Consider the following 23,767-nt stretch of genomic DNA (forward strand, 5'->3'; position numbering starts at 1 on the left):
GTGGTATACAGGTTGTACAGGACACACGGCTAGGGTGCTGACATCCTAGTGTCCTGCCTGGACAGCCTTGGTGGGACGCCCAGCATTTTTTGCACTCCTCGCCTGGGCACTGTGGGCCTGCAACTGAATTCTTGAGAGGCCTCCAGAGGCCTGCAGACTCCTGGCTACACCATGTCAAGACTAAAGTAAGGCCCTGAATTAAGGCTGAGAAGAAGTAGCTCCTGAGCTTCCCATCTAGGAGAAGGGCTCCCCACTCCTTCACAGAATCTCAAACTTGAGGTCCAAACACTGGAAGTAGCCAAGAAAGGAGTCTCTCAGTTGGCGAGATGTGTGGAAGGGCCCATTTACTTGTTGGGTGCTCCCCTGTTAAGGGATGGAAGTTGAGAAGATCTCAGCTACCGTATGTTCAATGGGAGCTAGGGCAAAGCCAGGGACAGAGCTCTTTCGCCCAGTTTCCTGTGCCCAGTACTACAAAGTTCCCTCCACTTGTTTGAGGTCATGCAGGTCACAGTGCCAGTAGTCCAGATAGTTCATGGTCTAATGGATCCTACTCCACACCTGATGCTTCTCTGCTCTTGGCCCCACAGTGTTCCAAAGAGCAGTGGTTAGTGGTATGATGCCCTGTGTGCCAGCACCTCCTACTCCTGAGGGCTGAAGTTGGGCTTGCGTGTATTGGTGCAGGGCTGAGAGACTGGTAGTTGGACTGCCTCTGCTGGCTCTGAGCTAGCTGTGCTCACCTGTGATCTTGTTGCTGGACTCAGAAGGTACTGGAAACTGAGTGGGATCCTCTGGTGCTAAGGTGGCCAATGCCTGCTTTGGGCCTGCAGCTTTCTCCACCTGCCTGGCCTTTAGCTATGGCTCCCTTTTTTCCATCAGCCCACTGGGATTGCGAGGCATCCGGGTAGGCAAGCTATTCTGTACTGTACATCTCCCAGCCATTATGATGGACTCAAAGTAGCAACGACTGGAACCATCACTCTGGAAGCCCAAAGTGGGCAAGGGAACAGGTCTTACCGTGGCCTTCCTCAACGCCTGTCAGGAAAGGGGGATGTTGAAAAGCTGGCAAACAGCTATCTCTCTGGCTAGCCAGTGGCTCAAGCAGAACAATATCCACAAATGGCATCTTATTCTAGCATCGCCAAGGCCAAGTCCTCCATGATCTGCTTCATATCCAGCAGGTTACTCTGTAAAAACAGGAAGGAACCCTGATAGAAGCAGGGATGCTATGGGAGCTTAGATCTACAATACAGAGCAAGCCCAGAGCCATCTAGCACCTAGAACTCAGGAAAAGGTCCACTTCCTATTAGGAATGCTTGAGGCCCAGAAGGGGTAGGTGGGCCAATGCCCACTTACTCAGATCCTGACCCATAGCTATTCACTGAGAATCACAAGCTTCCTCTAGGCATGCCGAGACCCTAGGGCCTACACAGCTCAGTTGTAGTTTAGAGAAGTGGTGACTTATCAAGGAGGCTAAAGGCTATACATGGTACAGAATGTCCATGTCACCTACAGAGCCAGCATTCTAAAGATGGCCCATCCCTTGTTGTTAGGGCCTCCCTGACAGAAGGCTCTACCTTCTCTCTGTGTAAAAATAAGGGTCACACTGGTGCTGCTGAGCCAATCTAAGAGATGGGGGACAGGAAGGTGTATGAAAGGTGGAAGGATGAACAGCCAGCAGGTAGAGGTGCACAGGTAGGTAGGAAGTATACGCAGGTAAGCCGGTGACGGTGGGGTGGGGGGTTAGGGGTGTGGGAGTGGCTGAAGAGTAAGCAGTGGGTGTTGGGTTAGGGATAGTGGCCCTACTTCTATGCAAGCACAGAGTAGTTCTATGAAGCTAGAGAACCATGTAAGGAACAGAAACCTGTGCCAGGAAGATTCTGGGTTCCTCATGCCAACTTGCCATCTGGTCTCTCCCATCCTCCACATCGCTAAACTTTATCTTAACTCTTTGTCCACTTCAGCAGCCAAGATGCCCACGAGGGATATGCTCACACTGCGGAGGACTACACAGGGGCTGTTCCGGTGGCCCGGCACACAGCCACCCCTACTCCTTAAGGGGTAGGAGGGTTCAAGAGGTCCTGTGATCTCTCCAGCCTTCCAGGGAGGGGAAGAGTAGGTTTCGTACCTGTGCCCATTGCCTGGATGCCCACCTTGCCCTAGTGCCACACTGACACCGTGAGACCCTGGACAAGCCAGTCTCCTGGGAGTCATGTGTGCTCCCTAATCTGGATAATGGCTGGGGACACTCCTTACACCTGCTGAGGCAGGCACAGAGGAGTGCAGGTGGCCCCTGCCCCTGCACTCATAACTCATCATGGAGTGAGGATTGATTTCCACAAGGGTCATTTCACCCCACCGCAAATATTACAGGGAAATTCATTTTCTTTTTAGGAGTGTTCTGGGAAATGAAGCAATTAGCATGATCTTAAACCGGCATGTACTATCAATTGCAATTCAATTACTGGGCTTAAATATGGTCCAGGGCGGGCGGCTGCTCTCTGGAAACAAGCCACGGACAGGAAGGTAGTGAGGAACTTGGGGTTGGGTCTCAGCTCTGGTCAGCTCCCACTTATCCATGGTAGCAGGAGGGGGCAACGCCCGATGGGACGACTTGAGTGCTGGTTGGTTGGCTTCTAGGTCCTTCTCAACCCCTGCATGCTCTGAGTGGGATCCCAGCTTAGTACTGCCATGAACTGATTGCTCCTAGCTCAGCTGGCCATGGACTGGCAGGTCCTAACTCCATGGGCTCTAAGGTTACTGGTCCAACCCTGTCAGAGGCCAGGCATTGATTCTCCATACCAGCCTTGGCCCTGGCTGCTGTCAGCCCAGTTCCAGAACACTATACCCAGGGGCTCACTCGCTCCTTACACTGTGCTGCTCAGTACTGCTTCACTCTACAGATGGACAGGATTACTCAGGAGAGATCATGCCAACACATACAGCTATGCAATGTTGGAGACAGGACCCGAACCCAAGTTGAGGCTAACTACACCCCCCAGTCACTACAGGCAATGGAGTGACCTTGACCCAGTGATAGTGATCTCCCCTAGGATAGAAACCCCAGGGCGGGTGCTCATGGATGGAGTCAGTATGTACACTGCATCACGCCCTGCTTGTCTGGCAGCAGAGGGACACTGATCTGTGTTGCCTTGATGGATGGAATGGCTCTACCACAGCTTGGCAAGAGGGCAGGAAGGCACCACTGGCATGACCAAGAAGGGGTCCAGGTTGGAGATCCCTGTGGACCCTATGTATCCCCACAGTTTAGTTTAGTGCAAAGGGTACTACATGGGAATCCTTAGCTTGGGGCAGTGTTGACTCCTATAACCTGAGTTAGGCACTATTCCCAGGTCAAAATCAGATACATCAATGGAGTATGAATGGCTTCTGTTCTAGGCTTTGGGTGAGACATTTTGGACACCGAGGGGTTCTAAATTCACTGCAGTCCAATCATGGCCTCAGAGGGTTTCGGGAAGCCTGGGTCCTGGCTCCCTCTAACTGTGGCTAGCCTGGAGGCATGGCTATCCGTCATGGGCTGCGGGTACCATATCTAACTTCTGATATCCCAGTCAATTATACAGTGATGTGTGTCAGAACCACAAGGACAGGGGAGCTAGGGATGGCTGTCCCAGGTAGTGAGACTGAAGAGGCAAGTGGTGCATCAGAGGGGGACACAGACTTCCAGGGTCTCTTGCAGTGAGGCCATTGCAAAGAGGCAGAACTTCCTTACAGGTATCAGGGCCCGTGCTTAGCAAAAGGGAGGCCAGAGCTACATGCAAATACGGTTTCACTCCCTGGCTCTTGGAATTCAAGTAGATTTTGTGCAGACACCTCCCTGTCCTAGACGCCTCTCTTTATAACATCTGGTTCACACCAGCCACCCCACAGCACCACATGGCATATGGCTTGGCTGCAAGTACTGGAACAACCCAAGCCCCATAGCCTCTGGCCCTGGCCCTGGCCCTAATCCCTGTCTGTCTGATGGTACCTCTGCAGGTCTCACTGACTAGTGAGCCGTACCCATTTTGGGTAAAGAGAAACCACAGCTTGAATAAAAGCAACCCCTGACCTGATACTGGGAGAGAAGGTGGCTCACTGTAACCAACCTTCCTTTCCATGGATCCTAAACCTTTCCTTCCCATAGACTCACCTGCACCACAGACAGGACCCCTTCCTCTTGTGATCAAAGGCCCTCCCAGTGCTATTCAGAGAAAAGTGTTTGCTCTGTACAAGCTAGGTCATTTCACAGTCCAAAGGCTGGGACCGAGTGGGCACCCTTTCTCTGAAAACTGCCTTGGTAAAACTGGGCACCAGAAGATGGGCCAGTGTGGCAGGCAGTAGCATGCTCTGCAGTTGCCGTGAAGGAGCGGTGACACCTGCACCTTTGTACCCCTCTTTGACAGCCATCATTTGGGAAGGATGCAGAGCAGGAAACAGTCTCACAGTGGCAGAATTAGGCAGGTACAGCAAGGCTGGGACACTACTGGGCCTGTCACTGACGGTGAACATCAAACTCTGACAGGGCTCTGGGGTAGGGCAGCTGGCACAGACCAGCATCTCTCCCGTCACTGGCTACTGGGGAGACCTCAGTTTCTGGTAGGACCTGACTCCCAGGCGCACTGGGATATGTGCCAGACATCTAGACTTCACTCTCCACCTCTCTGCAGGAGTTAGGCAAGAAGCCAATTCCAGGCAGAAGTTGACCTACTGTCCTTTGTGAAAGATAAGGCCAGGCCTGGGCAGAGAGGGAGTCTACAAGCCCTGGAGCCCTCTACCCAGATCCCAGCTACCTAGGCCAGAGCAGCCCTAGATGGTGTGCTGAAAAGTGCAGACAGCACAGCTTCTTCCCCCAGCATGGGCAACAGAGAGTAGAAGCAAGGGACACTGGGAAATACCCCAACTTAGTTAGTGTTTAAGTCGTGCAATTATTCCTTTTGATTGCTTCTAAAGCTAGAACTCATTGTAAGCTCACAGAACCTTCTTTCTCTTCTGGCACCGAGGAACTACTTCACAGAAGACATAATAAAATCTCTTTCTCAATGTGTGTGTGTATGTGTGTGTGTTCATGCAATGTATTCTCTTCACTTTAAGAAAAAGAAGGGAAAAAAAAAATTCCACTACATTTTTCTGTCACAGAACTCCTCTGCTAATTAGGAGGCTGGCAACTGTCTACCTGCAAAGGCAACCGCTCCAGTTCACAGAATAGCCAGCTTCTGTTTATTTATGCATTTATTTATCTGTTTATCTGTGATTAGCATAGGCAGGATCAGCCTTACCTGTGCAAGGCTGTCTGTGCATGCCAAGTACTGGGAAGGGTGGTGTATGTTCTACCTGGGGCCTCCGGGGTCTTTCCCTTCTTGTATCTTCTCACTCAGTCCTCAGCCCTCCCAGGTCTATCACGTAGCCATGGCAACAGAGCAGCTAGTATTCTCAGAGCCTGCACCTAGATCAGGTGACAACTGTTGGGACCTCCATCAGGTGAGGGCTTGCTGTGGGGAGCTTGGCACCCACAAGAGCTGGCTCCGGTTGCCGTAGTGTGTGGCAGCATTCCGGCAGCAGCTTAGGGTGTGTCCATCTTAGCTCTCAGATCAGGACGCACCATCCGGAGTCGGGAGGGCATACCTGGATCAGGACTCACTGGGTGCTGTGCTTTGTGGAATAGCCATTAGCATTTGGCTTCTGGAGAGATGCTCTTCTGAGGCTGGACTAACCAAGATGCTCTGAGAACATAGCAGCTGAGATGGGCCTATCTTGCAGTCAGGCAGTCTGTGCTGGGCCCCAGTCTCACCAGCTGTGACCTGGACTAGGCAACAGGACATTTCTATCTTACCTTGATAGTGTCAACACTTTGAGTGCTTACTCTCTTGGGGTCCTGGTGCGAGCTGAGGTACACATAAACATTGGCTGCGAAGCCCTTTACTAAAGCAGCTCTTCCCAGAGTCACGTCACGTAAAGCCACATTCCCGCCTCCACTCATGGTCACTAGCTAACCACAGAGCCAGGAATGCAGCAACAGCCAGAACGGACCACACCGCTGCCTCCAGCTGGCTGCCTGACACATTCTAGGGGAGAGAGATGACTAGCAGGAAGGTATTAAACTGGGTACCATAGAAGGCACAGAAGGGACTGTCTGAAGGGAGTGTTCAGACAGGGCACATATTGCTCCAGGATGGGACAGGAAGTCTGCAGGCAGAGGGTCGTGTGGTTGGGCAGGTAAACAGGCTGTAAGGCAGGCACTCAGGCTGTGAGGAAGTGATGGTGGCCCCAATAAACACCTTTCTCCAATGGCTGATTCGGCTGTTCCTGTTTGCTGTAGTCACAATTTCTCAACATCACGCTGGAGCATTTTCCTGCCTTTTAATTCTTTAACTGGCAGAGAAAGCAAACCCCATCAAGACCCCTCGACAGTAATTCGCCCTATAAATGATGACGCCACAGTGCGGGGAGGCACAGCACAGGCAGCATGTGCCTCGGGTATCAAGCCCTGGGTTCCTCACAGTCTTGCTGCTGGGCCTAAGGCCCTCCCTGTCAGCCAGGGAAGTTTTGGTTGCTGTACCAACAAAGCAGAAGGAAAAGAGTCATGATGAGCTTTGAGGCCCTGGAGTTCTGAGAGCCAAGGTTGAAGGTGTGAACAAGCCTGAGCCACTGGAAGCAGCCAGGGGGAGTCAACCAAAGGGGAGTCCTCGTCAGCCCGTGTGTCGTCCCAGTCCAGGTACTAGATGCAGAGTAAGTAAGATTCAGCGTGGCTCCGGCCTCTCCCTATGTGCACCACTCTTGGTCACACAGGTCTGACAGCAGCCATCCCTGCAGAGCTCTACCCAAAGGCCTGCTGTGGAAATCCATGGCTCTCCCTAATGCCCCTGAGTTTGGGGACAGCACATAATGCATGGCAGCTCACGGCCTCCGAAGCCCTGGCTGTTTCTCTCTCAGTATGTGGTTGTTACAGGTAATGCTAAGCTCAAACACAGTATGACTGGTCCCATCTCTAAGAAGTACTCTGTACAGGGGCTGGAACTAGGGAAGGGGAGGCAGGTGGGCTGCACGGGTGAGGGGAGGCAGCAAAAGAGGGGAGGGCAAGGGACACACCAATGGTAGCCACTAGCTGATGGATGTGGCAGAGGGGTGGAGTTTGGGGTGCCCTGACCTAAGCTAAGGTGGGAAGGGGAGGTGGAAGGGCAGTGGGGTTTGAACCATCTGGGGTGCTGGGATTCAGGAGAGTTCAGGTTTTTAGGGGCCTCTGAGAAAGTCCCTGCATGTATTCAAGGCCATGAGACTGGCCAGATCACAAGAAAGAAGAGCAGGAGAGAAAGGCTCTTGATGAAATTGCCAGGGAAGCTCTGGGCAGAAGGAGGACTGCCTGAGCACCATGGAGGAGTCTCTGCAGGAAAAAAAGAGAGTGTCTTACATACAACAGGGACAGAGGCCAGGGGCCTCATGGTACAACAGGGACCAGAGATTCATGGCAGCTTGGGGTAGCTCCCAGAAGAGCCTTTCTGGGGAAGTAATGGGAGACCAGAAAGAGGCACTGGAAATGTTGGTTCAGGGTGCTGTGTCCTTTTGCAAGGCAACTTTTAGGATACAATGACTACAATCTGGCCTGCTTGACAGAAGTGGGAATGAGGGAGAAAGTGAGTGCTCCAGGGGGATTGAGAGGGAGCACAGGCTGGGACAGGAGGAGCTGCTGTGCACCCCCCACCCAGAATTGTCCTCATGCAAAGCAGGTGGACGTGAGCAAGGTTACTAGTGAGAAGGGCTGAGTGCCAAGATAAAAGAGAGAATGGGAAGACTTTCAAGCCCATCTATCATATGGGCTCAGCTGTTTGAATCCTAACACATGGGCATGGAGTCCATAGCCTGGCAGTGTCGGATCTAGCAAGAACCCTGAAGGCTCCTGTCCTAACCCAGACCATCACGGCACAGAACATGTGTGCCCATACTCTCAGACAAAAGGTACAGCTACCACCCAGGGTTCTGCACAGGTACTAAGTACATATGTCCCTGGACGGGAAACACAGAATTCAGGGTATGCTGAGCTCTGTAAAATGGGAATCTCTTTGACTTCCCCATCCTAAGAAGCTCTAGGACCCTCACAGCAGAGGCCCCAGATCTACTTTAGAAAGTGTTGGGCTCAGATAAGAAGCCCTAGCCTTCTCCTGTAGGCCAGAGGGCTCCCCATCCCAGGATCCCTCACGGACACAAGTCCTTTCAGGGACAGTAGCCTCTGCTGTCAGCAGCCCCAGCCCCTGATCTGCTGGGGCTCGATGGGTGTTAGTGTCAGGAACCTGCAAAGCTAGCAGGTGCCAGGCCAGTCCTCTGACATCTAGGCCTGGCTCTCACCTAGGAGGTATTCTCAGGGGAGCTACAGTGGGGCTAGAAGGTAAGGAGGTCCCAGTAGAAGAGGGCTCCCCCACAGCCCACACTTCCCACAATGGATCTTTTTAGGTGACTTTTTTTTTTTTAAACCAGACATGTGATGGCCAAAGCATTTTTTACCTTTTGGTTGACAAAATGTCCTCTCAGTAGGCAGGTTTGTCCATACAGGTTATAAACTGAGAGAAGCTGTTTAGATGGCAGTGTGTGACTGGGCCTGGGACCTGAATCAGACCTCCACTTCCTCTATGCAGGCAGGAAATAACAGAGCCCTGTCAGGTCCCCTCCCCAGGGACAAGGAACACTTCCTGGGATCCTACATGGTGAGGGCCTGAAGCAAGGGCTGCACTCCCCTGTGACTCAGGGGTAACAAGCCACACCAGCTCCAGGGTCCTATTAGTATCCAAATATTACTAGTTGCCTCTGCCCTGGCTATCAATATACTCATGAAGACAAGACAACAGAGTCCTGTGGGTTTCTGGGTAAGCAGGGGTGGAGATGGGGGGCTCCCCTTAAAGAACAGTCTCCCTACCCCTTCTTCCAACCAGGCTTGGTTGCCTTGCCCCTACACCCCTCTGTCTGCAGCACGCGTGCACTCCTGGGGTGGGTTCCACTCAGTGTCCAGGGCTTTCCACTAATATGTGCGGTGTAGCTGGCAACTTAGGTGTGCACTGCAATTTGACGGCTTTGCACACTTCCCAGTAAGAGCTCCAGGCTCGGAATCCAAAGCTGCACACGTGCTGCCTCGCTTCAGCCGCTCCAGGCACCTTGGTGCAAGCCCCTGTGACCCAGCAACTCTTGGCATTCTGCTTGTCGACCATACCCATGTCGTATGGATGACACACCACATTCTGTGCCAGCTTAAGATGTATCCTGGCCCCCCCTGGACCACAGACACAGAAGCCATTTATTTGTCTTATGAGATGACTCTGGAGAGCCAAGGATGGAAGGGACGTTAGGTGCAGACAGGGTTCCCACAAGACCCCATGCACTCAGATCCGCACAGCCCCTCAGGGCACCCAGCCCATTAACACCTAGGGAACCTGGGCTTATATGGCCACCCACTCCAAGTGCCTCTCATGCCCCCAGGGAGCCTTGGGATCTGCATGGTTTTACGTCTTCAGAAGTCACCCAAGTAAAACTAGGACACCAGAGCCCTTTGTCATCTGTCGTGTAGACTTGCCTCACAGCAAGGAAAGCAGATAGAAAGAGGGCCAGCCTTGTTGGCTGCTGTGACATTCACCCCCAACCTGTCTCATAATCACCCAATAGGCAGTTCTCTCTGCACTGGACACCTGCAGGGTCACTCCCAATCCCAAAGACATGAATCCCTCGCTCCTCTCTCTCCGATCCCAGAGAGCTAAGTCACCAGGACTTGCTACAAACCAGAGGGAGACAACAAGGCATTTGTGCCTTTTTTTTTCCATTTTCAAAGACCAGGAGCAGTGTGTGATGTGGGGAAGGTGTCACCCATGACAGATGTCTCCTTCCATTAGGCATCTGGGGAGTACTGCAATGAGAGTCTATGCCTTATGTAGGGCCACCTCAGATAAGGAACCCATGCTGGAAAAGAGGAGCTACCTACAGTCCACTTAAGGAACTCACCAAGCCTCAGAACTATAGAGGCCTGAGTGGGCTATCAGGCAAACCGAGGCCTGGTTTCCTGGTCTGCAGCCAGATCTACAAGCTATGCACCATACAGAAGCAGAGAGCATGGCACAGCCCCAGGCTGCCCAGGAGGTAGGAAGTGTTCCCACCAATGAGAGACTGGAAACGTAGGCTGTCCAGACCTTTAGCTGTAGAACCTCATCCTCGAATCCTTGCTATACTATGAGATCTGGCATCAACTCTCTTGGGACCTGTGGATGGCCAGAGGGACAGCTTCTAAGGTGTTCAGACAGTGCTGGGTTCTGAGAAATAAGCATTCTCTGCCAAGCTGAAATAGGAGACAGAACAGAGGCACAGCAGAGGTGAGCCCGAAGTAAGGGCACAAGATAGAGGGGCTTGAGCCTGGCCTTTCCAGGAAAGTGGAGACATGATGGTCCTTGGCTGGGGCCTTAGGCTTAGGGGAGTTGTCTAGGTCCCTTCTTCAAGGATCATTACTGGTAGACCCTGGTGCTCCTGAGAAGGTTCCTGAAGCAGAGATGGTCCAGAAGGCGGAAAGTCTCAGAACTATAGCCAACAGAGTCAGGACGCCGTCAGCCCAGCTCCTGTGTTCTACCCTTCCTCATGGAGTGGGGCACACTTAAACTCACACACCCGTACTGTGCACCTCTCCATAGATCATAAACTCAGCAGCTGCACAGATTTTCTGTGGACTCTGCTGAGACAGGCTGCCAGCAGGTACCACATAAGCAAATCTTATGCAATTAGAACATGCAGCATGGTCTCACGCCCACAGGCCACACAGACAGCTAACCTGCCACCTACTGGCAGCACCCTCTAATTGCAGGGTCAGTTCTGAGACCTGAAGTCTACCCACTGAGAACTATGTCAGGCTCCTCCTACTCCCTTAGTGGCCCAGGTTGAACAGAGCACCTTGTCCTATCACAAATGTCAAGAAGTCACACAGGATCCCAAGACTCTCTTCCATGTCCCAAAAACCAAATCAGGACTGCAAGGCCAGATGCAACTCCAGTCCCCAGGGAAAGGGTAGGAGCTAACAACAGGCTGACTCCTTGAGCTCCAGAGTTCTTGGTAGCTCCCGTGGTAGAGAGTTGAGAGTCACCACATGCAGGTCTCACCATCATCTGTAGGATGTCTTCCCTGTGCAGTCAGATGGCCTCTCAAGTCCTCCATAGTCAAGCATAGACGTGACAACGGCTCCTGACCTTGCTGCACACCATCACTTCCTTCTGACCATCAGCCAGGCCTTCAAATTACCATCCCATACCGTGGATGTTTTCTTCCCTAGTCCCAGTCAGGTCAGCTCTGTCCTGGGGCCTTGCCCTGGGATGTTGAGAGCCTGGGAGTTGACAGGTGATTAGCTAAGATCTTAGCTCAGGAGCTAAGGAAGAAGAGGCTACAGGTTGCTAGGTAAGGTAGGCAGGAGTAAGGGATAATGGTCCCTGGTCACCTGTCCTGTGATTGTGTTCATATCCCTTTCCCAGACATGAGGAGAGTACAACGGGTTTACACTACATGCTTGTATACAAACTTGCCAGTTGCTGGGCCATAGCAAGTCTAGGGGTACAGTCCTGATCCCCAAGAGCACATATTCTTTGTGCCCAGCTTTTATGGGTCATAGGCCTCTTTGTGAGCTACCAAGGACATGCCCGTGAAAGGAACCAAAGTCCACTGTCTCACTGAAGCTGCAGACGCATCGCAAGCCCAGCTACAGGCAGACTCTGTGAAGCCAGACTCCAAGAGAAATGGCCGCCTGATACTATGAAGTCAAGGCCCAAACACCTCCCCAGGGAGCCTGCTCCTGCTGAATGGACTAGGATGGGGAACCTGGGGAGGGGGGTGTTCAATTTAATTTTTCCTTGATTTCTTTAATTCACCAAATGTTTTAATACAATAAATGATATTTCTCTAATTAACCCCATTTGCTCTCTGATCAGACAAACTGGGCCCATTTCCAGAGCCTTCTGTGACAGTGGCTCTAGAGAGACAGTCACCAAGCTTCCATCTGGTCCCCAAGCACTGGTCAACCTGGGAGGAGTTTCAGAATGAGGGACTCCACTCCCACACTGAGAACCAGCTCAGCCCCAGCACCATCTGCCCCATCGTCTCCAAGGACCCTGGACTCAGCCTCTCTAGTCCTCTACAGAAGGCATGGTCAAGGTCCTCTCTCCAGTTCTGGAGCCTCTTTAAAGCACATGACCCAGCCAGCTCGTCCCTCTCCCTTGGCACCAGAGCCCTCAAGCAGCAGTGTAACTGAAACATGGCTGGGCTGTCTGGGCCCTGGCTTGAGAGATGGCAGAACCTTGTCTCCAGCGTCAGGGTCTAAGGGACAGAGATAGAGCAATGAATGGGTCCGAGCTAGGACAGATGGCACGGGAGAGTCTGGGTATTACTGGACTCCAGCTGTGCCCAGCTTATTTGGGGTAGAATCCACCCTGGTTAGGCACATGGAGCTAGGACAGCTAGGTCCTGCAACTATATCCAGGGGCAGACATTGGCATACCTTGGCTCTGCCTGGGGGAGTTGGTGATAATGGAGCTAGAATCGCTCCTTTTGAAGGGGAAAGGCAAGAGGCCAGGTGCTTTTCCTCAGGACCCACCAAGTAGGCACAGCCAATGCCACTTACAGTAACGGTGAAGCCACCCTCACCCTGGTCTCCTTCCCAAGCCAACGTCCTTCCCACGCATCATGGGAACACAAGGAAGTCAGCAGAGGCCTTTAAATAAACAAATATGTGGATAGATGAATGCAAAATAAAAGATCTAAAAATCTGTTGACAAGTGCTCTCATCCAAGGCAGTAATTATCACCTCCCTTCCCTGTGGGTGGGAGGAAGTGAGCAGGGCCTGAGGGTGGGGGAGGCTCGGGCCCTGTGCCAGGCTTCAGTCTATCCCCCCCACCCCCAACGCCTCCTGCTCTGCAGTCTCCTGAGCTTCCAGGCTCACGGAAAGAACTCTGGCAAGGGTCCTGGCCTAGCACAGCACTTGTAAGATGCAAGCACGGCACCCACATTCTCTGGGCCTCAGTGTACCCATCTGTTGACTGGGAACGGTGCTGTACTGCAATGACTCGGTCCGTGATTTGAGCTCAGCAAGCGTCTTCATTCTGTGGCCCTGCCGGCCTGCAGAATGCTGGGGATTCTATGTCTTGCAACTTGGCCAGGGGGCCTGCATGCCTAAGACGAGGCTTCCCACTGTGTGGCCAGAGAACGTTTGCGTCTGAGACATGGAGCTGCTGTAAACAGGATGCCTAACCAGGGGCCAGTGCACAGCGAAGATGGTGGACTGAGGAATATCAGTACCAATTCCAAGAGAGGACACTAGAATGACCGGCCCCCTGTAAGCCATGGGATCTCACTAAAATACCAGGCCCTGAAAACAGCCATGCAGTGCCCTGTTCCATCTGCTTCTGCATCCCTGGCCTGACACGTCTTGCCAGGCTTGTGGCACTTCCTCAAGAGCCTGTGGGTAACCTGCAGCTGTTGTAACAGCTGGCCCATCCCAGAAGAGAGAACTGGAAAAAATTGGGTCCGATCTCATGACCAGATGCCATGGAGCGGTTAACATCGAGCCAGACCTGCTAGGGAAAGAATTCCAGAGAACACTCAGTGTGATGTAACCTGGAGGTTGAGTCTCAAAGGGCAGCTCCCTGCAAGCTGAAGGCATGGAGGGGGCTGGGGGCAGAGTACCCATGTATGCTACAAGGAGCCCAAGCCTTTGAGGGGCTGCCTCTGAGGGCACAGAGAAGGGGATGGGGGCTGGCAGTTCAACCGTGCCAGGGAGGGCCCTGTGAGGACTTCCTTCCTCTCCCTACAGGTCCACCTTCCCTAGCACACACGGCAAAGAACAGGCCTGAAGAAGCGGTTGAGCGGCTTTCCCAGCCTCCTGAAAGGGAGACAAAGCTCTTCTTTATGCTGCCTACAAAGGCTTAATTTGGGTCTTTAGCTCTGATGCCCAGATTAAGGATTTGCTTGCCAGGTGCTGGGGTGCAGAGGGGGGCCTGTGATGGGTTTCCAGCTAGAGAAAGGCTGACAAAGGCAGCTTCTCACCCCTAGCCACGGCTTGAACACACACAGACTTAGGCATAAACAAATCCTGCCGTGGGACCACCGGAGGAAGGGCTTGGTTTCCCATGAGAAGACACAAAGTTGGGACGGGCATCTTTGGAGACAATGGTACTGGCTGACCCTGCCCTCCTCCTGCCAAGGGAGTAGGAGCCGGAAGGTTCAGACCTAGGCAGTGTCTGGGGCTCGGGCTCTGGGAAATTGGGCATTTTCTCACGCACTCCAATCCCAGCTAAGAGGAGGGATCAGGTGGTGCTGCTTCCTCACTTGGGAAAGGAGCCAACATCTGCTCCTCAACTTCTCCAAATGGCACGGGCCAAGGGACAAAGGATAAGTGTACCCTGTGCTCTAAATATGATAGCATAACAACTGACTTCTAGCTAACCTGTGGGAAGGAAGATGCATGGTCCTTATGGTCTAGGCACACATACAAACAGGAAGGAAGGAAGGAAGGAAGGAAGGAAGGAAGGAAGGAAGGAAGGAAGGAAAGAGGGAGGGAGGGAGGGAGGAAGAAAGGAAGGAAAAAGGAAAAAGGAAATAAAACAACCATTTGGCTCTGTCGGTCAGTGGTGGTACAAAGGCAGACAGCATGCACCCTGAGGCTTGTCCCCAATAGCAAACTATCAGCGCTGCCTGGGGCCAGACTGTCCAGACCAACCAGGGGCCACTGATTGTCTGAGACGGCATGGGGGCCCCAGCAGCCATGCCTCATCCTCAAGACTAGACTGCTGTGCATCTCCCTATTGCCTGAAGCCAGCATGAATGACGGCTCTGCCTCACGGTGGCAGGGCCTGATCACACCACGCCTTCAAGTGAACGGCACACACGTCTTCTCAGGGCCACAGTCAGCCCTGCTCAACCTCGGATGACACTCCTAGGCCTCCACGAGTACAAATTCACCCCCTGTTCCCGCTGCCTCTCTCCACATCTACCAGACAGAGCATCAAACTGTAGTCCAGGCTAGCCTAAAAACTATGTAACATAGAGTGGTCTTGAATTCATGGCTATCCTCCTGCCTCAGCCTCCTGAATGCTAGGGTTATAGGTATGTGCAGCGACACCCAGCTACCTTTATTTTTCCCAGTAGCCACTTTGGTTGAGTACATGTTCACTATTCATTATTTATTTGGAAATAATCTTTGATAACATTTGCACATTGATTTGCAAGAGACCTTCATGAACATTGGCAGGGAACTTTTCAGCACCACACTATGCAAAAGCTCTCTAACTCTGGGCAGCTTCTGCTCTCTCACTGCTGTGGATAAAGTCATCAATCTTCATCTCTGTGGTCAGTGCCCTGCCACTGTGGAGTTGGGAAGTACTTCCTGCTCCTAGGGGTGTCTCTTTTGGCTCTCCCAGGACAGCTAGGGTTTAGAATGGACTGTTTATATGCATAAGAGATCTTTGTCCCTGGTTCAGATTCAACTAAGCTAGCATCGAACACTGAGTAAACATCAAGTTCTTTGTTGCAGGGCAGCCACCTTCTCAGGCCACCTCCACCACCCACTCATGAGCCAGCACACTCCTGGGCTGCATTGGGACTGCCCCAAACCAACCTGTGCAACTCACAAACACCACACAACTAGTTTGTTTGGTGTCTGTGGTATGAACAAGTTCTTCAGTTCTGCAAAATTATCTTCGATACTCTGTCTTCTATTTACACAGATACTCACAGATACAGACACACACAGACACATGTGCACGTGCACGCGCGCGCACACACACACACACACACACACACACACTCACTCCTTACATCTTCTCTCCTTTCCTGGTAGGTGGGGTTCCTCCTACAGGCTGGAAGCAGCCATGCTGAACTCTTCCTTCATTTGATGCCATGCTAATACAGTCAGTTCTTCTTTTCAAGGTGTCTCCATGCTACCCTCCATGGCCATCCTTGGGCACTAGGACCACAGGCACATGCTGCCACACCAGTTCCTACACACCATTTCTAAGCTCACTGTCCTCTTTGCTGACCTGGGAAAGTGACCTTGTTTGGAGGCATATTGTCAGCTCTAATGTCCCTGTGGTGCCGCTCAGTGTCAGCGACACGACCAGGCTATCTCTGATCCCACCTTTGGTCTCCTTTTCATACCTGTTGCAAAGACCCATGAGGCGGCAAAGGAGGAGACAAGACCCCATGCTCTGCCCTCGGCCTCAGGAGACTGTTTCCCTGGCATCTGTGGTATCTGATGAACGCTTCCAAGGACACCTTTGTAGGCCAAGGTCATTCCCTTTAGGGGGCTGAACTTTACCCTGAGTTTTCTCCTCTATCTGTGGTGAGGACCTAGCAGGTTTCTTCACATTACACTGACTGCCTCTGAGTGCAAACTAACCTTGCCTTTTGTGTCCTCTATCATAATGCCTTTTGCAAAGAGAACCTTATCAGAGGCCATTCCACTCTGGACCTTCAGCCTCCAAAACTGGGCTAAATGTTACTGCTTCTCCATATAAGGTATCGAGCCTTTGGAGAGCAGGTTAAGACTACCTGAACGCCAATCAGTCTTGCACAGCACACAGACCCAACAATGGCTATCACTTGGATGCTTCACTGTGCACCATGGTCCAGCAGAGCTTTGAAAGTTATCAGCCAGGCCTAACCACCATGCAGCTCCTACCTCAGCCCTTCCTGCCCTTTCCCACAGCATAAACAACAGCAGGTTCTGAATTGTCCCCAGGGTTCCAGATGCAATCAAAACTTGGTGCTTACTGGCTTGCTGCCCCGCTGCATGCTGGGAAGCAGTGCTTTGGACTTTTCTGCAACCCTCTGTTGGAGAAAAGTACAGAATGGGAAATATGGAGGAATATAAAAGGAGAGAAAGATGACCTGGCACCAAGCAGCCACCAGTGTACACTTAGGCTGTCGGCTCCTGAGAACAGGTTGCCTCTGTTGGTACCTAGTGGGTATCCCCCACTAATCCACATCATCTCCCTGGGTCTGTTTCCCTGCTGTTCAGCACTGATAATCTCTGCCCTTCCAGATTTCTAAGAGGCACTGAGAGGCCACCTCTGGGAAGCACTTCTGAGCACAAACCCTTCCAAGAACACACTCTGAAGAGACGTAATGAGCCCCTGACACCTGTTACAGTGCTCCCAAGGAATGCTGCTCTTCTGCTCTGGTGGGGAGGCTACGTCAAACAAACCCGGGGAAAGACAGCTAGTGAGGGGAGTTCTAGGAAGGAGTAGTAACTAGCTGGACAGCAGCCCTCTCAGCCTCTCAGCCTCTGCACACTCCATAGCTGAAGGGCATGTGAGAGTCCGGTTTTCGGCTGCTACAGCTGACGGTGCTCCTGCTGCAAACAGAGGATGCTCTCACAGCGCATTTGTCTGGTCTGGCCCCAGACCCAGGCTCTTGATCCCCAGAGATCCCTGTGCCCACTTCATCCCCTACAGGGTTATACCCCCTTCTCCATGTCCTCACGCCCTTCACCCTAAGCACTCGGTACAGCATCATTTATATCTTCCTTCAGCATCCCTTTGGACGCTGCCACCACAGGAGCTCTCTCTAGTATGCTTGGCATAGCTCGTGGGCGTCAGGAGCATCTCTGCCAAGCCACGAGGACTTAAACCCTTGGAAATCCAACTGAGAAGAATAATGGGCCCATTTCACAGGTCAGAAGGCTGTGGCCAAGTCCCGGGCGGCTGCTCACACAGGCAATGAGGCTAAGTCACGCTTCAATTTGCCAACAGCTCCTCACTCGATTTCTTGCATCGCCTCTGTTGAAATGTTTTCTGCCATCCTTCCAATGCCCAGGGGAATCCAGCTGCAATGCTAGTGTGTTCCAAGAGAAATGCTCTGTGCCTTAGTGCTGTCGGCTCAGGCTCGCTGTGTGCAGCACCAGCTGGTGAGGCCGCCCTCTCGCCTTTGGCCAGGCAGAATCTGCGCCACGGAAACCAGCCGGTTCTCGGAAATCTTGATCAAGTGAGTCTGAAGTCACACCCACGCAGCCTAACACCCTTCTGAGTGGTTCTGGCTGACCAGATTCCTCCACACCCTAGCATACCGACCACTATGCCTACCCAGCACTCACGATGACAATCCTATGTAAGCAGGCCGCTCGTCGGGGTGTGTACCACAGTCCCTTGGTGTACAGCCCACCCTTCGCCTAGCAGTTTTGCGAGACTTGTTTTGGTTTTAGTGTCAGGGGAAGTTATAGTTACTGGCCCGTGTGAAAACCCAAGACAACAAGGAGGCAGAGAGCAAAGCCCTGGCCACTCTAGTCGGTAGCCTGTCGCTCGGTGGGATCGGCCTACACATTACTTTTCCAGAGAGCCCTACTGGACTCACGTCCATGACCGTGCTTCTGGGCGGCTACTCTACCACCTGAGGCCACACCGCTCACCAAAACCTTGCTCAGAAAGGAAACGGGCCTGAGTACAAAGTCACGGTGACTCTTAGACTCCTGAGTCTGAGAACAAGGACCCCACCCTCAGGCGACGGCAAGCTCAACAGTGGCCAGTCTGCCAGGAGTTATCACTAGTGATGGCAGTGGTTTCAACCATTACTGCCACCTCTGCCTTCCCCAAAGACAGGATGCGGGAGCCACTCCCTCCTGCGCCCTAAAACTGTGTATGCGAGACTTGAGGTTACTGCTGAACCAAAGGAGGAGGAGCCTGGCTCTCAGTCCCTGCCCCAGTCTTGGCTGCCTTAGTCAGTGCTGGCAGCCCCATTTCTCACCTACCTGCTGTGGCCTGGCCTCACTCCTCCTCATCCTGCAGTCACATGTGACTGTGGACATACGGGATCGCTGAGGAGGATCCCCTGCAAGGACAAAAGGCTCAGGCCCCACGCCACAGCTCAATGGCTCCTGTTTAGGTTAAGAACCGAATGCAGGAAGACCTGAGTCCATGGCCAGTTAGAGCTGCTATGCACTTGGAGGGACCCTCACCTCTGAAGAGTGAGTCAGACCAACAGCTACGCTGCCAGAAGAGAGGGTCACAAAACCAGCACAGGACCTAGGGATCAATTTACCTGAGACCCGGGGGTCTCCATGGCCTTCGCTTGGACCACGCATCCTATCGAAGTATTATATCAAAGATATGTGGACCCATGTCTCCGTCGGTCCACTCAACTGGACAGAATACATCACTAGCCTCTCCAGAAGATGACTGGTTTGGACTATGCCATTCTAGCTCTAGTAAAACACTTCCTGCAACATAGGGCCTGGTCATTTGGGGCCGGGCCCCTGTGTCACGTAAGAGACTCTTCATGGCAGTATGTGAAGAATGAATGTGTACACAGAGGAAAACACACATGTACACAGGGATTAGAACAATGCGACAGTGACATGGACATAGGTGTACCACTTGGTGTCACTTATGAAGAATGAACATCTCACCAAAGATTCAGAGTGAAGCACCACCTTGCCATACGAACCACTGCAGTTGTTATTCTAAAATGCTGTGCACAGCAGCTGCTGGCCACCCAATCCAAGGACAAAGAGCTTTCACAGCCGGATCTCTGGAATGTTCTAGTCACTAGACCAACGGTTCCACCTCTACAGCTCCTTCTGTTAGTTTAAGTCAATATTCAGAACTGGGATGTCTTCACCAACTGTGGCTCAGTACTAAACGGATGCACATGGAAAGTTAGCATAGTCCCAGTGCCCTCACAATGCAGCTAGACCCTGCTTGCACCAGTCCCTGCAGCCACCAGTCCATGTTCTGTCTCCATGACCCATACTGTCAGGACATCCCCTCAGGCGCATACCCACATTTGCAAGCTCTGTCCTTATTCCAGACTGAGCCACTCCCACATAGGCAGGTCTCCTTATTTCACCCCCTCCTGTTGCTGCTGCTGCTGCTACTGCTGCTGCTGCTGCTGCTGCTGCTGCTGCTGACAGTCCCTGCAAGTGTGGGCCACACCAGTCTCAGCTCGACAGAACACGGGTGGCAGACATTTCCCATCAAAGGCAGATGCTTGGCATTCTAGGCTTTGCAGGCAGTCTGCCACAGATACGCAGTAGCAGAGGACAGTGGAACCAGCCAGGGAGGCTGAGCATGGTAAGCTTCATGGGGCAGGCAGGGGCTAGCAGGGGATGGCAGGGGCTGGCAGGGGCTGGCAGGGCCTGGCAGGTGCTGGCAGGGGCTGGCAGGGGATGGCAGCGGATGGCAGGGGCTGGCAGGCAGCAGTCTATTGCTCCACAGACTGTAGACTTGGTTACAGCAGTTACTTGCATGTCCTGGGCACTCTCCTGTCTATGGGAACTCAGGAAGGGTATGGCTAACAAATGGAATGAGTGGACATGCGTGGGTGGAGGGTGCTGGAAGGGACAGCAGTAGAACCATCATGGGCTCAGAGCAGTGTAACGGAGCTGCCCTCATGCCCACTGCACTGCGGGCTCCAGAAGAGCAGGGCCTCTCAGTAAGTGTGTTGACCACAGACTGAGCCCAGGATGAGCTCAGCTGTTCTGAGTGTCCCTCTGCACACATCAGTCCAGCGTCTTGCCCCTACCAGGTCTGTACCCCACCACAGGTACCAGGGCACCCTCTCCTCCTCCCTCCGGCTACCACCTTTGCCAAGCCTAAGTCCTCTAAGGAAACATACCAGGCAGAAGCCCCGCAGCTTTGACGCCTGCTTGATGGCACTGGAACTGGCAGCCATGGTTTTGTTGGTGTCCTGTTGGACTTTATGCCTGGAGCAGAGAGGCGGGGTTGGCAGGAAGCTCTGGGATAGCCCAGAGTTGGGGAGAACAGCAGGGAGGTTGAGGAAGGGAGATGGGGCAGAAGCGGGTGGACGGAGTGAGGGGAGATGAAGGGTGTGAGGCACCAAGGACAGCCGGGAGCAGAAAGGCAAGGCACAGGAGTGAGGGGTGCTACAGGGTGGGTGGTGAAAACCACTGAAGGACAAAATAGCAGACAGAGGCAAGGACAGCGACCTAGAGGAACAGGCAGAGAATGCACAAAAAGACAAGAGAGGGTGGGGGAGGTAGACGGATGGGGTATGCAGAACAGTTGGGTAAAGCACACAGTTGGCTGTGGGATGTGGAAGCCACTGACCCACCACGGCTCCAACGCCTTCCTAGACAAATGACCAGACTTTCTGGTCCCATTGAGGCCAGTGTCTGTCATGCAGAGAGGCCCACAGTACCACTCTCCCGGCCTTGTGCTAAGCTAAACCTGGCATAGTAGGGGCCTCTTCCATGAGGACTCAGGTTCTTCCAGCCAAAAGACTTACCTACAATGTCATGCAGCCCACTGTCTCCAAATACCATGAGTCCAATGCTTAGGGATGACCCTACACACCTTACCCACAGTGCCACCCAGGGCAACCCTGTCCCAGCCTGTCCCCAACACACACATAGCCCAACAGAGAAGGTCTGACCTGGCAGGAACCACAGCCCTGGGTGTGGCCACCAACTGCAATGCTTTGGACCATAGAGCAGCCTGCCTGAGACCACCGATCACTGCAGATCCAGCAAATAAGGCCCTGCCTCCCAGGGGACACAGTCCTGGCAGCCTGCATGGGAAAGGGAAACAAACAGGGAATGAGTGCAGAGAAGCATAGGCTAAGGACACTATGACAGATTACAGAGGAGTGGGGTTTAGCAAAGGCTTTCCAGTCATATGTACTACTGCCATGGCTCAAGGTTATCTGCTTACCTGGCCAACCTCAAAACATCAGAGCACAGACTTCCCCAGGATCATGTCACTAGCCATGCCCTACGAGAACTACCTGATGATCTCTAGACTTGACACCATCTGAATGTCACTAGCCCACGTTCTGACCTCAGCTGGCTCTGAACGCCAAGCTAGCCTCTATGACCGCCCATTTGGCAGCTCTGCCCAGATATCACATTGGCCCCCCTTACCCACCTCAGCCTCTGCAGGCCCCATCCTTCCAGTCCCTGAAGCAAAGCTCTGCTCCATGCAGCCCACTACACAGCACATCAGCCAGCTCTGCTACAATGTGTTTAGGGAAATGAGTATCCCCACATTTCCCTCATCCTTCTCCCCATGTCTCCAGACTGCTATAGTGTCTTCTGGTCATCTACTGTCACTACCTTGCATGCCATCACAGGTGTGGCAGCTTGAGGCATGCCTCTTAGAGATCAGTTCATACCCCTCCGGCACATAACAGCACATAACAGCAATTCAGTTTCATTCCTAGCAAAGCCAAATCCCTAACTATGACCCAGCACCACCCGGGGCACTGAACAGCTAGGACAGCAGCCCCTGGACAGCCAGGGAGGATAGCAGCAGCTCAGCTGCCATCTGACATTCCATTCTTCAGATACAGAGCAGTGGGCAAAGCCACAGTGCAAGGGTTAGGAGCCACGCTAGCGTCTTCCGGTAAGACTCTCTCTACCCTCAGATTCTGTCCTGAGCAATGGCAGAGGGGCTGCTGGTGTAGCTCTCATCTTTCTGGCATCCCCGCAAGACTAGAAGCAGTCTACTTCTGTGTCCCTTCCAGGCTGTGTCTCCTCTCCATCTCTCAGAGACCGTGGTCATCTCATAACAGAAAACCAAACCAGCCTCCTTACCCAGCTTGGCATCTTTCATGCATTAGGTCACTCTGCCATGGCCTTGGCTGACAGCAGCTAAACAGCCAGTGAACCCAAGAAACAGCACACAGAGAGGAAAGGAATGCAAACCACCAGTTATTCCAGCAGCCAGCGAGAGCATTTACAGATTCCTCCTCTACAAGGACGCTCAACGGTATTGACATGCCCAACCCAGGGACTATGCACAGCTGTGGCCCAGATCAGCCCGTCTGCCGACCCATCTACCATCAGAAGCAGGAAGCAGAGCTATGAGGATATGCAGCAGAGAGAATCACAATGTAGCAGGGACAGCACAGAGCAGAAGTTAGCACTTGGGGCTCCAGTATGGAAAAGACAGGAGGATGGAATGGGTATCCTGGAAGTCCACATCAGGGCTGTGTCTTGGGTCTGTCACCTGCAGAGAGTCCGGAGGAAGCCAAAGGAAACCTCCAAGAATAAACGAGAAAAATCTCAGGTGCCACAGGGTAGCAGTGTACGAACACCAGCCATGTTTCTGAACTGTGGCTAAAACCGGAAAGTGAAATTTAAACAATGGCGTTTGTGACGGTATAGAAACCATGAGAACATTCAGGGGGAACTGAACACATGTTACAGCATGAACAAGGCATGTCACTGATAACTACAAGGAACTGCCTGAAGGGAGAACAAATAGAAGAAAACGTGGTTTTGTGAGATGGAAGGCAAGATCACGGAGATGTTAATTCTCCAAAGCCTTCACAATCAAAAGTTTTTAAAATAGAACTTAACAAGCTGATGCTGAGTTCAACTGAAACACAAAAGGTCGGGGCACCCAGAAGAGCTTCAGAACAGCCAGCAGCGGAGAGCCCACACCTGAATTCAAGAATCACCGGCCCAGGATGTACCACAGCAGCAGGCTCTGGCAGCCTTCCAAAAGGGCACCAACATAGTCAACAGGAAGAAAATAAACAAACTTATTTAAAAAAAAAAAACTTTTTTAATGAGCTCAGCCTTATGTCACCTCATACACAAAAATAAATTCCAAGCGTGTCAGGCCCAAATGTGAGAGCTGGAAATATGAAAACCGTAAGACTGCAAATACATGAGCCATTAATACGTCGGTGCATTACTGTAACGAAATGCCTGAGGCAGGCCACCTAATAAAGAAAAGAAATCTCAACAACATGGCACAGGCCCTCATGAGGGCCTTCCAGGCTTCACGACACAATCACATGTGTACTTCTCGGG

General features: G+C 52.5%; 1 long non-coding RNA gene across 1 annotated transcript in view; it reads right to left on the reverse strand.

Moving 5' to 3' along the window:
• LOC116912490 overlaps positions 1–21,514 on the reverse strand; it is a 43,835-nt gene extending 22,321 nt beyond the window's left edge. Inside the window, exons 1-2 of the long non-coding RNA XR_004389464.1 lie at positions 21,382–21,514; positions 20,605–20,692 (exon numbers count right to left, since the gene is read on the reverse strand). This is a non-coding gene — a long non-coding RNA (uncharacterized LOC116912490). The remainder of the gene's footprint in view (positions 1–20,604; positions 20,693–21,381) is intronic.
• Between the last annotated feature and the right edge of the window lie 2,253 nt (positions 21,515–23,767).

This window comes from Rattus rattus, chromosome 1 (genome assembly GCF_011064425.1).
Source record: "Rattus rattus isolate New Zealand chromosome 1, Rrattus_CSIRO_v1, whole genome shotgun sequence".
NCBI classification, from domain to species: domain Eukaryota; kingdom Metazoa; phylum Chordata; class Mammalia; order Rodentia; family Muridae; genus Rattus; species Rattus rattus.